We start from the raw sequence: 12,877 nt of genomic DNA on the forward strand, positions 1-12,877 counted from the left end.
TCAAACATTATACACCTCCTTTTGAAATCAGAGGCATATTTGGTTGCAGTGGATGCCCCAAGCACCCATATGGTAGCCCTATTATGACTCATAATTCTAAATATGCCATTCAAAATATGTCTCTGTACATAAGACCTAAGGCTGTACATGAGTAGACTCGTGTAAGGATAGGATTACCTTAGTGTTTTTGTGTATCCTTTTGGGCTTAATATCTTGCATAAAAATAACATAAAGGAACTGAATTTTGATGGATCTTGATGGGAGCAAAGTGAATAAAAATGGTTGAAAATCTGATTAAACTGTTATTTTACCCAGCTTACCTTCATTAATAAGCTTCTTGCCTCTGTGATTGTTGCTTTGGTCCGCCATCAGATTTCCCAACCAAAATGCTCACAGTAGCTAGAGACAAGTAGAACACAAAGCTCCTGGTATAAATACTGCTCGTCACACACAGTCCTGGGACCAGGTGGAAATGAAATAAGATTGGCCTCATTTGAATTGATTCCTTCAGGGACTGAAGCGGCAGCTGCCTGAACAGGTATTTACAAGTATCAAGCAGGAGAGAGTCATGAGCACAAGTGACAACTCTATTAATGCAAGAGGAGATTACAATCAGTTTGTAGCATATGAGATAATATTAATGTGTTAGGGTTGTTAACCTTAACCCACTAACCCTAATTGCAAAACCTTTGACTATATTTTTCTAAAATTTAATTAGATTAATTAGGTTCTTCAGTCATCATCTTTTTGGTCAACGTTTTAGATATTCTATTTTATTAGTAACTGTAGCTGAGCTAATTGTCATAGTTCTAGGTGTTGTAGGTGTTGTAGATGCACCCAGCACTGGTTCAAAGGCCAATATGCTAGAAGACACCAAGTATAGACACAACCCATGAACCAGAGCAGGGATGCACAACCTGCGGGTGAGGGGTAATATGTGACTATTGCACCCACCAAGCATAAGGTGGACACTTCCAGGTAGAGCTCTTAATGTTTTCCGCTTAGCGGAAACCATGACTAGTGTTATCTCCTCTGAATCTCTTCAGAGGAGAAAATGAAGAAGAAAATGAGCTAATGTTTAAATCAAGTTTTGATTTTTAAATCATTTTTGGTGATGGTATTTTAAATTTTCAATGCCACTGTTTATATTTTAAAAATACTAAAATCCTACAGTTTTTTTTCACTGGGCACCAATAATGGGCTCTAATTATTGGTCTCTGAAGATTACTTTTCAGCAGTCATCTCATTATCATGAGATTCCAGTCATATCATTATCCAAATTTACTGAAGAAAGGACACACAATGTTTTATTGCCTAAGGAAGAGGTGATGTCCACATCAAAACACGTTGTCGCGTGTCCTTAAATTGGGAATTTTGGAATATCAGCAGTGCAGGTTCTTTTTCTGTAGCCCTGATATATCCTGTCCAGTGTATCTATGGATCATGTGGTGTCTGTAAATGTTTTTTAAGAACAGCTCAGGCAAAATGGCCACTCCTATAATCATGCTCAGAAAATAAAAAATCTGAAATCCTAAAATAAAAACAAATTAGAAAATAGGATTTACTGTATGTCACTATCTGGTTCTAAGTGGCAGAAAAATTATAGGTGACACAATCCCTTTAAGTACCACCTATTCACGTCCTGCATTACTCCAATAGAAAAGGTCAAACAAGGGAGTATTCTCCTAATAGGTGGTGGTTACACTTTTGGGACAGTCAATATGCCATGGATGTCCCATACAGGAATGCTTCTCAGTTTTATTGTGACCTTCAACCTATGGTTCAACCTAAAACTGTGGACCAGAAAAGGTTGAGAAAACCTGAAGTAGAGTGTCACTGTTTCAGGGAGGCGAACAGACCTTTTTTCCTTATTTTGTACAACATTTTTAACTTACAGTCTATCTCTTTTCCAGCACACTCCCTCCATTTCTTTATTGTGACTCATCTGTGAAGTATGGATAGACAATCGATAGTACTACATGGAGAACTTCCTGTAGTTATGTGACTATTTGTTGATACGTGTAGTGAAATGGTTGGCACTCAATGTAGAAGTCAAGAGGTTGCTAGGAAACCTGAAAAATACATTGGGGGAAGCTGCATAAAAAGGTTATGTAGAAGACAACTTCATTTAGAGTTCACCTGGAAAAAGAGATCCATTGGATTCACAAGGAATTAATGTCTTTCTTTTGAGTCTCACCAGTGCTGCTAGCTGGTTGAGCTGGTCATTCATATTAGATGTATGTAGGCCGAACCCACTGATTTCAGTAGGATGGCCCGTTTGTTTAATGTGCTTTCCCCCAGGAGAAGATATCAAGGGCAAAAGGTTTGAATAATTGGGCAATGTCTTTCTTTTGAGTCTTCACCAGCACTTTTAGCTGGTGTAGGTCTTAGGCTGGCCATACATATTATCTGTCTGTTAGTCAATAGTGATGGATGAACATCGGCCAGGACGGTTCGCGAACGATCAAATGTTCGCGAACCGCGCGGTCGCGGCAGGCCCTGTTGACTTTAATGGCAGGCAAACCTGAAAAACCTTCAGGTCATATTTGCAGCCACCAAATACTTACTAGAAGTGACATACCAGAGGGGAATTGTTGGCAAAAATTCCCACAAAAAATATGTATTTTACTCTCAAAAATGTGCCCTGCTGGAGCCTATAAAAAATGAATTTTAGGCCACGGGAGCAGTGATTAGCAGCAGGGGCAATATTCAAATTTGCAATATTTTGTGAATATTTGGGCGAATATTCGTCATATATTCGAGAATTTCCAGAGATTATTTTCTTGATTTCAAATTTGCGATCAACACTACTCCTAAAGGCAAAGATATTGCAGCCTTCTCAATGGTCCACAAGCAAGAAGCAGTGAAGGATCATAACTCATAAATACTGAAAAAATAATAATATATTCTAGATATTCTCGAATTCTCTAAGTGCCAATAGTCGCAATAAAAATTTGTGATTAAAATATTTGCGATCAACACTACATGGGAGTACAGGCCCCAATAATTAGGCATTCACCTGACAGAAAAGAACTTGTGATTATGTGGCTGGAGGTACATTAGGCAGTCACTGAATAACAGTTTTACTGTGTGGGCTGGCATGAAGAAATTCAATTAGACATGGTCGTCACAGGTGTTGAATTCCTCCGAGATCCATGCCTCATTCATTTTTAGAAATGTGAGGTAGTCCACACTGTCGTGATCTAGGCGAGTGCGCTAATCAGTCACGATCCCCCCTGCTGTGCTGAGCGTCCTTTCGGACAGGACACTTGACGAGGAGCCAGCGAAGAGTTCCATGGAAAATTGTGCCAGCTCGGGGGTGCAGGGGTTCCTCACTTCTCAGAGCATTCACATGGGCTGTTAACTCTATGTAGTCGAACACCTGTCGGTCTAGGCGTTTCCTGAGGCTGGATACGGAGGGCGGCTCTCGATGGGTTGGCTGCAATAATGATGCGACTCTCGATGGGTTGGTTGCAAGAATGATCTCATATCTGAAGTGACCAACACATCTTCAAACCACTCTCTTCTTGCAGGCGCGGTAGGATTGGTACACACACCTGTTTTGCTGTGGGTGGAAATTCCTCAGCCAGCTCCCGCAACAGCAGAATGCAGCATATCGCAGCAAGGCCTGGAAATGCTGCATTCTGCCAGCCCTCTGTGATGCTAGTAACATGTCCGCCATTTTGTATTTGTACTGGGAGTCTAAATACGTTGCCACCCAGCAGTGGTCCTTGTTCTTTATGCTTTTTATACGGAGGTCTCTCTTCAAACACTGGAGCATGAAGGCCCCCATTTGCACTAAATTGGAAGCGGTGGAGCGCCCTGGCTCCTGCTCATCGCCCAGGAGAATGTTGTCCTCTATCTCCTCCCCCCAGCCATGGACAACAACAGGGATCCCTGAAAAGTTTAAAGTCCCCCTCAAAGCCTGCTCTTCTTGCTCCTTCTCCTCTCCCTAGCCACCATCCTCCTTTGACTCCTCTTCAGACTCCTGCTGACTTGTCTCAAATGGAGTAGCTCCCCCTGGGAATTCATTCAGCATTGCGACTTCCTCATCTTCCTGCTCCTGCTCCTCGACGGCTTGATCAATGACATGATGCAATGCATGCTCCAGAAAGAATGCGTAAGGTACGATGTCACTGATGGTGTCCTGGCTGCGACTGAACAGTTTGGTAATCTCATCAAATGGCCGTAGAAGTCTGCATGCGTGGTGAATGAGCAGCCACTGGCACGGTGAGAAGAAACCAAGCTCCCAGAACCTGTCCTGCTGCAGAGTTCGTAAATATTTGAAAATATTTTCTTCCGGGGACCTTCCGTTGCGGTGTGCCAATGGCCACAAATCTTCTAAAAGCCTCCAAGTCCACCAGTTTATCTTACAGTAGTTGGCGGGCTAGCCGTTCCGACAAGCCAGCGGTCAGCCGTTGGGCGAGAGGGTAATCCGGCGTCATCAACTTTTTGCGTTCGAACATTTGGGCCACAGAAGCCTGCCTTCTGCCAGATGAACGTGATGATGGCACAGTGGAAGGTGGAGTGGAGGACAAATGGGAGGAGAGAGGAGAAGTAGGAGAAGAGGCAGGATGTGGAGCCGGGAGTGTGGCTTTGTAGGTTCTGACAGCGTTGCTCCCACTGGGCTCGGTAATGGGAGGCCGGGTGCCTTCTTAAGGTGATCACTATTGGCAACACTATTGTCAGCACTATTGTCAGCAGTAGTGGCCTCCACAGTCACAGCAGTAGCAGTCTCTCCCTCTGAACTCCCCTCCTCTTCCTCTCTTGTGGGCACCCACGTGACATCTTTCGACACATCATAGTCGTCACCTTCACCACCACTGACATTTGAAATCTCTGAATAGGCAGTAACAGTGGGGACCTCCCTCCTTGGGCTGATCTGGGTACTGTCGTCAGACTGCAGGGTGGTGGCCGTTGCTACCTCCTTTTCCTCATCCGATGTCAAGAATGGCTGCGCATCGGTAAGGTCTATGCTTTTTTCTTGCCATAATACAAATTCTAACAGTCTATTCAGTAGGACTATCAGCTGTGTATCCACCTGATTTCTCCACAACGCAACTGATGGTCCCAACCCCATTTATAAGGCAAGAAATCCCACTTATTAAACCTGACAGGGCACACCTGTGAAGTGAAAACCATTTCAGGTGACTACCTCTTGAAGCTCATCAAGAGAATGCCAAGAGTGTGCAAAGCAGTAATCAAAGCAAAAGGTGGCTACTTTGAAGAACCTAGAATATGACATATTTTCAGTTGTTTCACACTTTTTTGTTATGTATATAATTCAACATGTGTTAATTCATAGTTTTGATGCCTTCAGTGTGAATCTACAATTTTCATAGTCATGAAAATAAAGAAAACTCTTTGAATGAGAAGGTGTGTCCAAACTTTTGGTCTGTACTGTATGTTGGCCGAACCCACCGATTTCTGTGGGATGCCCCATTATTTAACATTTATAAGGGGCTTACAAATTTCTCACAAAAGAAAATAGCAAGTGGATAAGGTTTGGGCAATTGGATTTCAATTGCCTGATCCTTTTGTTCTCAGGGAGATAAGATGAGGCAAGAAGACCCTGGCAGCTTTTTCTGCTCTTCCTTTTACAACACATGCACTTCTGGCCAAGCCAAACATGAATGTGTCTGGAGAGAGTGTTTTCTGAGAGACAACTCAACAAGGGTTCAACTGACAGCAATCTCATGTCTATGCCAGCCTTAGACACTGCCTGAGCAGCACCTATGAAGAGGGCATAACTGTTGAGCTATCACTATTATGAAGGTACCAGAGGATCTGAAAGATCCATGTAAAAATTGCAGCATGATACTCCATGCAGCAGGCAATCCATAACTTCCTGGTAGATCACCTGAAAGACCTTCACAAAGAGTAGATTCAACACCAAAAGCTTTGTCCACTCCGGTGCTACAAGAATTATGTTCTAAAAGCAGCTTTCAAATTATAGTACATTCCAGAATATAGTTTAGAATTCTTATTTAGATGAAAAAGATCACTGCTCCGATTGACATGGAAGAGCTGACATTGAGTACTTGATAAAATACATGGGTCTGGGGCACATCAGTGGAGAGCTATGAGACAGTTGAGAATATGGGAAGAGCTTCCAACTCGTAGAAAGTTGCAATGATTGAATTGACCGGATTCTCAGTAGACTTGTACATGATAAATGAATTCTTGCAAGAATTTTGAGAAAGCTGGAAGGGATGCCTAGTAATTTGATAGGAGAAATAAGGAAAAGAGAAGAGTCAAAGATATCATCTATTGAGCCTGGAAGGAAGCTGTGATGATGGAAGTGTTGACAGCCATAGTGATGTGTAAAATACCAGGAGCATTCCACTTCTCTTGCAAACCAATTTAGCTTACATTTATTCATCCTCACCTTATAATCACACTTCCTGTTACGGTAGATATAGAAAGATAGGGAGAAGATGGAGGAAAGAGTAAGGTAAGATGTACAGAAGTGCCAAGCCTGGAATTCTTAGCTTCCTTAACTGAGATACATAAGTGAAGGCGGAAACAAAATGCATGAAAAATTGTTGCTATTCAAGCCATAAAGAAAAGATGCTTCTTGCATATTATATCCTACACTCTTGCAAAGGCTTGTGAGGGAAGTGCAAGGCAGAAAGGATAGGAGTGGTGGTTGGGGCCCTGAGAGGGATAGTAGTGCTCACATTTTGCAGTGTCAGTCCTTCCTCTGGCATTCCCTGGGGCCGTGCAGTGAATAGAGGATGCACCCTTTTTTCCCTTGTGACCCTACTATTGAGGCTCCTGCCTGATGGTAGTTTGGTTGCCCTTTGTGGTAGATGTTTGGCAGGTTGCAAGGCAGAGGTTGTTGCAGGGGCTGGTGGATGGATGTTGGAGACAATGGCAAGGCTCAGTTTAGTGATAACAAAGAACAGCTTCTTCACTGTGAATGACACATTTCTGAGATACAGCTCTGAGCTCACTTTTCCTAATTGCTGTATCTAGGCAGCAAAAATGAAGGTAGTAGTAGTAGTAGCAGCAGCCCCTGTCTTTTTCTAAACACTTTGCAACCTTTCCAAATTTGACTAAAGGTGTGTAATTCTATTAAACTCTTGAATTCCCAGGCTAAGAGGGACAGATCTTCAAATGGATGGCCAATTCGTTATAAAAGTGTGGGGGTGCCGAGGCATCATACCCTTCACACAAAGCAGCAAAGTCCATATCCATAAACAAGCATTACCAGTCCGTGGATATCTTTTCTGCGTTCTCTCAGGATTAACACTTATAATCAGTATAGAGGGATGGAGGATCCTGATAGGAAACCTCACACTGTACACCCCTGAGATTAGGTGTAATGATTTGATTTGCACCTATTCTGCGTTTTTGACTGACATTGGTTTTGGCTCACAATAACTGATGGAAATAACTGACCAAATAACTGAATTGTGAGTTCAGCCTAACTAAGCTGAACCACCTGTATACAGCCCCTGGGATCACATCTTATCATAACAAAAGGCATAAAAATTTTAGCACCAAATTTTCTTTTTTGCATTGATCTACTGGGGGACTGCACTCTTCTCGCACTAAGTCCATCCCTTCAGTTTGGTGTATACTGTATATCAGAAAATATTCCTGACGGATGTGTCTAAAGGTGGCCTTACACATTGATCTAAAGTTGATCAAAACAAATAATTTTAACCAAAATAAATGTTCATCGGATGATATGGAACAATCATTTTAACTGACAGATTACAGACTATTAAGAAATCGGCAGTGTTTAATATTTTCATCTGAAATTCTGACAAAAGATCTTTTGTTCAATGAAAGTTTTTTTGTTAATGGTTCCCAGGAAGGTCTTGAGTCCATCGCCCAGTTTCAATGAACATGTATGGCCATTTTGAACAACTGTAGTGGCCAATATGGACTATAAGGCTGAGTTCATATCACTGTTTAGCTTTCCATTCTTCTGTCTGAAGAAAATAAAAATATATACGGATCCTGTTGCATCAGTTGTCTTCTTTTTGAGCCATTGAGGGAAAAAAAGTCCTGCATTCAGGAAAAAAAAAGTCCTGCATGCAATAACGGATTTTGGATAACGCTGACGTAAACTTGCAAAATGAATGTTCACCAGATGTTTGCTCAGCCCCATGGAAGTGAATAAAGGGGTGGTTGCCCTTGTGCAGTGAACTTCCCATTAATTTCAATTGCACTGCCGAAAATAGCGAACGCACTGCTTGGCCATTTCCGGTACTCCCGTAGAAATAAATAGAGGGCGGCCGCACTGTGCACTCTCCTTCACTTTACAGGCTCCTCTCTAAAGATAAGTGCGGTTTCTAGAGGTGGGACCTGCACCTATCAGACATCCTACTGATATGCCCCAAATATCTGAGGTGAGACAACCCCTTTTTTCACATCTGGCATCTAATGGGCTGAAGAATATGATGCATGCAAAGCTACTCTTGTTTGTAATGCTTATGAAAACGTGTAGATAATCTGAGTCTCAATACCTTCTGGGATTCGCATCCCCACCTATCCCTTGGTTGAACTTGATGGACTTATGTCTTTTTATCAACTGTATTAACTATGTAACTATGTATAAGTACATGTCTATAGAGCTTTATTGGCCATATGTAAGTGAAACATTTTGATCATTTTGCTACAACTGGATTCTGCAAAAATTGTCCGAAACTAGCTTTATTGTTACTTTTACAGCAGTCAAAAAACATAACCCGTAAATCTTCTGTCGTCTGGCCACTAATTACACAATAGTTTCCCTCACTATCAGGATCTGGGTCTACCACCCCACTCCCTAAACCACCACACAGTGCTTACCCCACACAGAGTTAGAGGGTCGTGGCTCCCACAGGCCTTGGCGCAGCCTGCTCCTTCCCCAGACTGGGAGCCCTGATTGAGGGGTTCAGCCCACATTCACCTGAGCTCCTCAGCCATTCTTATTCTGACCCAGCTTCCTCTGGGTGAGATACAACACTATAATGGTCCTTATATAGCTCCACTGCCACAGAACCAACACACTCTTCTTGTACAAGGCCCTCTGTTGTCTACAGCTGCCCCTACTCCTTCCTTTAAGATTTCCAGATGTCCACCCCTTTTGTACAAGGCTCAGCCCATTAGGAAAAATATTTTATAATATGGTACTGGTTCTCCTTGTATGGGTCCAGCGGGTGTAGGAAGTCTGAATCTTGCCCTCTGAGAAAAAAAAAAGATAATCGGATAGATATCCAAAGACATACTCATAGGAAACTTAGATTGTGAGCTCCATTAAGCACAGCTTGATACTAATGTCTGTAAATACAGGGCCGGTTCTAGGTGAAATGGGGCCCTGGGGCGAAAAACAATAAGGGGCCCCCCCACACAACACCTGCTGACTTTAACGTCCCCCCCCCATCACTACAGAAATACAGCGCACATACCTCTTACATCCAGTGACGTCTCCTTTGATGTAGATGTTCTCTGTCCTCGTCTTCGCCTCTCAGACCTTCAGACCAGACCACCATTTTTCAGACATTTCTCGTCTCTGCAGTTTGACAAACAAAATCTTAGTTTACTACTTTTCCATCATCCTCCCATCTTCTTGACAAATCATCCTACTACCCCCAATACTGTGCCCCTGTGCTCCCCAATACTATACTGCAGAAACAGATAATACCCGTGATAATACTAGTACCACACAGAGTCCCCCATATAAAATACCCCTTTTTTGTGGCCTCAGTAGAAGCCCCCATAGTGCCCCATAATAATGTGCCAGTATCAAGTGCCTCTATTCCACCCCCCATGTGCCAGTAACAAGTGCCAACCCCCATGTGCCGGTAACAGGTGCCTCTCCAGGCCCCCCATGTGCCAGTAACAAGTGCCAACCCCCCCCATGTGCCAGTAACAAGTGCCTCTCTTCCCTCCCATGTGCCAGTATCAAGTGCCAACCCCCCATGTGCCAGTAACAAGTGCCAACCCCCCATGTGCCAGTAACAAGTGCCTCTCTTCCCCCCCATGTGCCAGTGTCAAGTGCCAACCCCCCATGTGCCAGTAACAGGTGCCTCTCCAGGCCCCCCCATGTGCCAGTAACAAGTGCCAACCCCCCCATCTGCCAGTAACAAGTGCCTCTCTTCCCCCCCATGTGCCAGTATCAAGTGCCAACCCCCCATGTGCCAGTAACAAGTGCCAACCCCCCATGTGCCAGTAACAAGTACCTCTCTTCCCCCCCATGTGCCAGTGTCAAGTGCCAACCCCCCATGTGCCAGGATCAAGTGCCTCCCGCTCCGCCCATGTGGCAGTAAAAGTCTGGTATAAAAAAAAATAGATAGATAGATAAATAATAGATAGATATGAGATAGATAGATAGATAGATAGATAGATAGATAGATAGATAGATAGATAAATAATGTAGCAGGGTTAACACACATGCTTTATGAGACGTTATCTAAACTAAATGCATTAAGCAATTGCTTTTCAATGGCTTTTGTTTCAAGATTACGCGGTGAGTTAAGAAATATGAGTTAAGAGTGTGCGTGTTATTCCTGCTCCATCTGTAGATAGATATTATATATATCTGTTATAATCTTCCGGCTCCTGTTATTGTGATGCAGGAGGTACGGTTTTGCACCCGCACTGTGGACTATATGGAAGGTTTCGGTTAATATATGGTTTATTTCTGCAGCTCCTGTCAGCGTTGCGCTCGGTAATTTTTTACACACAACTGTTTGCATGCCAGATGACATATGCTAGTAATTTGAACAGGGCAGAGCGCCGCGGTGCTTCGGAAAACTGATATTTCATGATTTAGCATTTAGTCTACTTCATCATTCATAACCCTGAGTTCAGACGATACCGACTGCCATTAGGATGGGATGATATTGCGCCCACCACCACCACCAGTAGCTTGCAGACATTTTCCCTTCAGGTCTAGCTACAGGGGCATTTTACCTTATACTTAACGCATATTTGCTCAGTTTAAGCAGTTCTGCCCTTTATACTGAGGCGATAGCAGCGACTGCGGATTAGATGGACGCATGTAACGTATTACGGACGGTTTACCTTAGAAATCATTTATTAAATACAAATAGAAATTTTATGAGCTCCTTTAAGAAGACCACGCATTGTAGGCTTCTGCTGCCGGGCTCCATGAGACGCTCAATTTAACCCTTTCATGACCAAGGGTCATTGATGCCACAGTGTCCAGGTCAAAATTTACAAATCCGACATGTGTCACTTTATGTGGTATTAACTTTGGAACACTTTTATTTATCCAAGCCATTCTGAGACTGTTTTCTCGTGACACATTGTACTTTATGACAGTGGTAAATTTTTATCTATGCATTTAATCGAAACCAAATAACTTGATTTCTGCGTTTAGACCATTCGGAACAAGTGTGTTCATATTAAAAATCCATTGGGTTTCCGTTTTTCAACATATTTTTAATGAAATCGTTATTTGGTTTCGATTAAAAGCATCGATTAATATTATAGAATATATTTCAATCGTCGAATTTCTGAAACCGGAGCTAATTAAGACCGCGAGGAGGTAGAATAAAAGGAAGCCATTGGAGGCACTAGATTGATTCCCTGACGAAGAGTACCGTTGTACTCGAAACGCGTAGGAAGGTGTTTTGGTGCCCACAGTATTCCGTAGCTCAGTAGGTGACGTCACCAGCTCCCCTTGTGAGCGTAAGTACAAATGAAGCCTCGCTACCGGCCGGGGCGAACCCCACACAGCTTATTCTACCTGCTATTCGCCTCTGTGTAGAAGAAATCGTGCATATTGGAACACCCGAGAAGGTGGCCCCCTGATCCCACACATCAAAACCAAGGTAATCTTGCTATTCTAAACTGAGGTGGGCAGGTTTATCTCGATCAGAACCAGGGGTTAATAAGGGTCAGGTGCATGAGGCTGAGCGCGGTGTCTTCTTTCTATTTTTTAAAAAGAAATTATGTTTTTGTCTGTCCATTTACTGAACGCCAGATTTATTTTTTATTTTTTTCTGCCGATTGTCTTGTGCAAGGGCTAGTTTTTTGCAGAAAGAGTTAAGGTTTTTATTGGTACCATTTTATTTATTTATTTTTACAGCGTTCATCTGAGTGGTTAGGTTTATAGAGGAGATCATTACGGATGTGGCAATACCTAATATGTATACTTTTTCTTATTTATTTGAGTTTTACAAAATAATAGCCTTTTTAAGGCTACTTTCACACTAGCGTTCGGCTGTCCGCTCGTGAGCTCCGTTTCAAAGGGCTCACGAGCGGACCCGAACGCCTCCGTCCAGCCCTGATGCAGTCTGAATGGATGCGGATCCGCTCAGACTGCATCAGTCTGGCGGCGTTCAGCCTCCGCTCCGCTCGCCTCCGCACGGACAGGCGGACAGCTGAACGCTGCTTGCAGCGTTCGGGTGTCCGCCTGGCCGTGCGGAGGCGTGCGGATCCGTTCAGACTTACAATGTAAGTCAATGGGAACGGATCCGCTTGAAGATGTCACCATATGGCTCAATCTTCAAGCGGATCCGTCCCCCATTGACTTTACATTGAAAGTCTGAACGGATCCGCGCAGGCTACTTGCAGAACGGATCCGATCAAGCGCAAGTGTGAAAGTAGCCTAAAACCCAAAAAATTATGTTTTAGTGTCTCCATAGTCTGAGAGTCATAGCTTTTTTATTTTTTGGGCGATTGTCTTTGATTGGTACTATTTTGGGGGGTATACGCCTTTTTGATCGCTTGGTGTTGCACTTTTTGTGATTTAAGGTGACAAAAATAGTTTTGAAAAAATTTTTTACGGTGTAAATCTGAGGGTTTAGGTAATGTGGTATTTTTATCAAGCATGTTGTTACGGACGCAGCGATACCTAATATGTATACTTTTTTTTATTTATTTCACTTTCACACAATAATAGCATATTAGA

Source organism: Bufo gargarizans, chromosome 7 (assembly GCF_014858855.1).
Source record: "Bufo gargarizans isolate SCDJY-AF-19 chromosome 7, ASM1485885v1, whole genome shotgun sequence".
In the NCBI taxonomy this organism is placed as follows: Eukaryota; Metazoa; Chordata; class Amphibia; order Anura; family Bufonidae; genus Bufo; species Bufo gargarizans.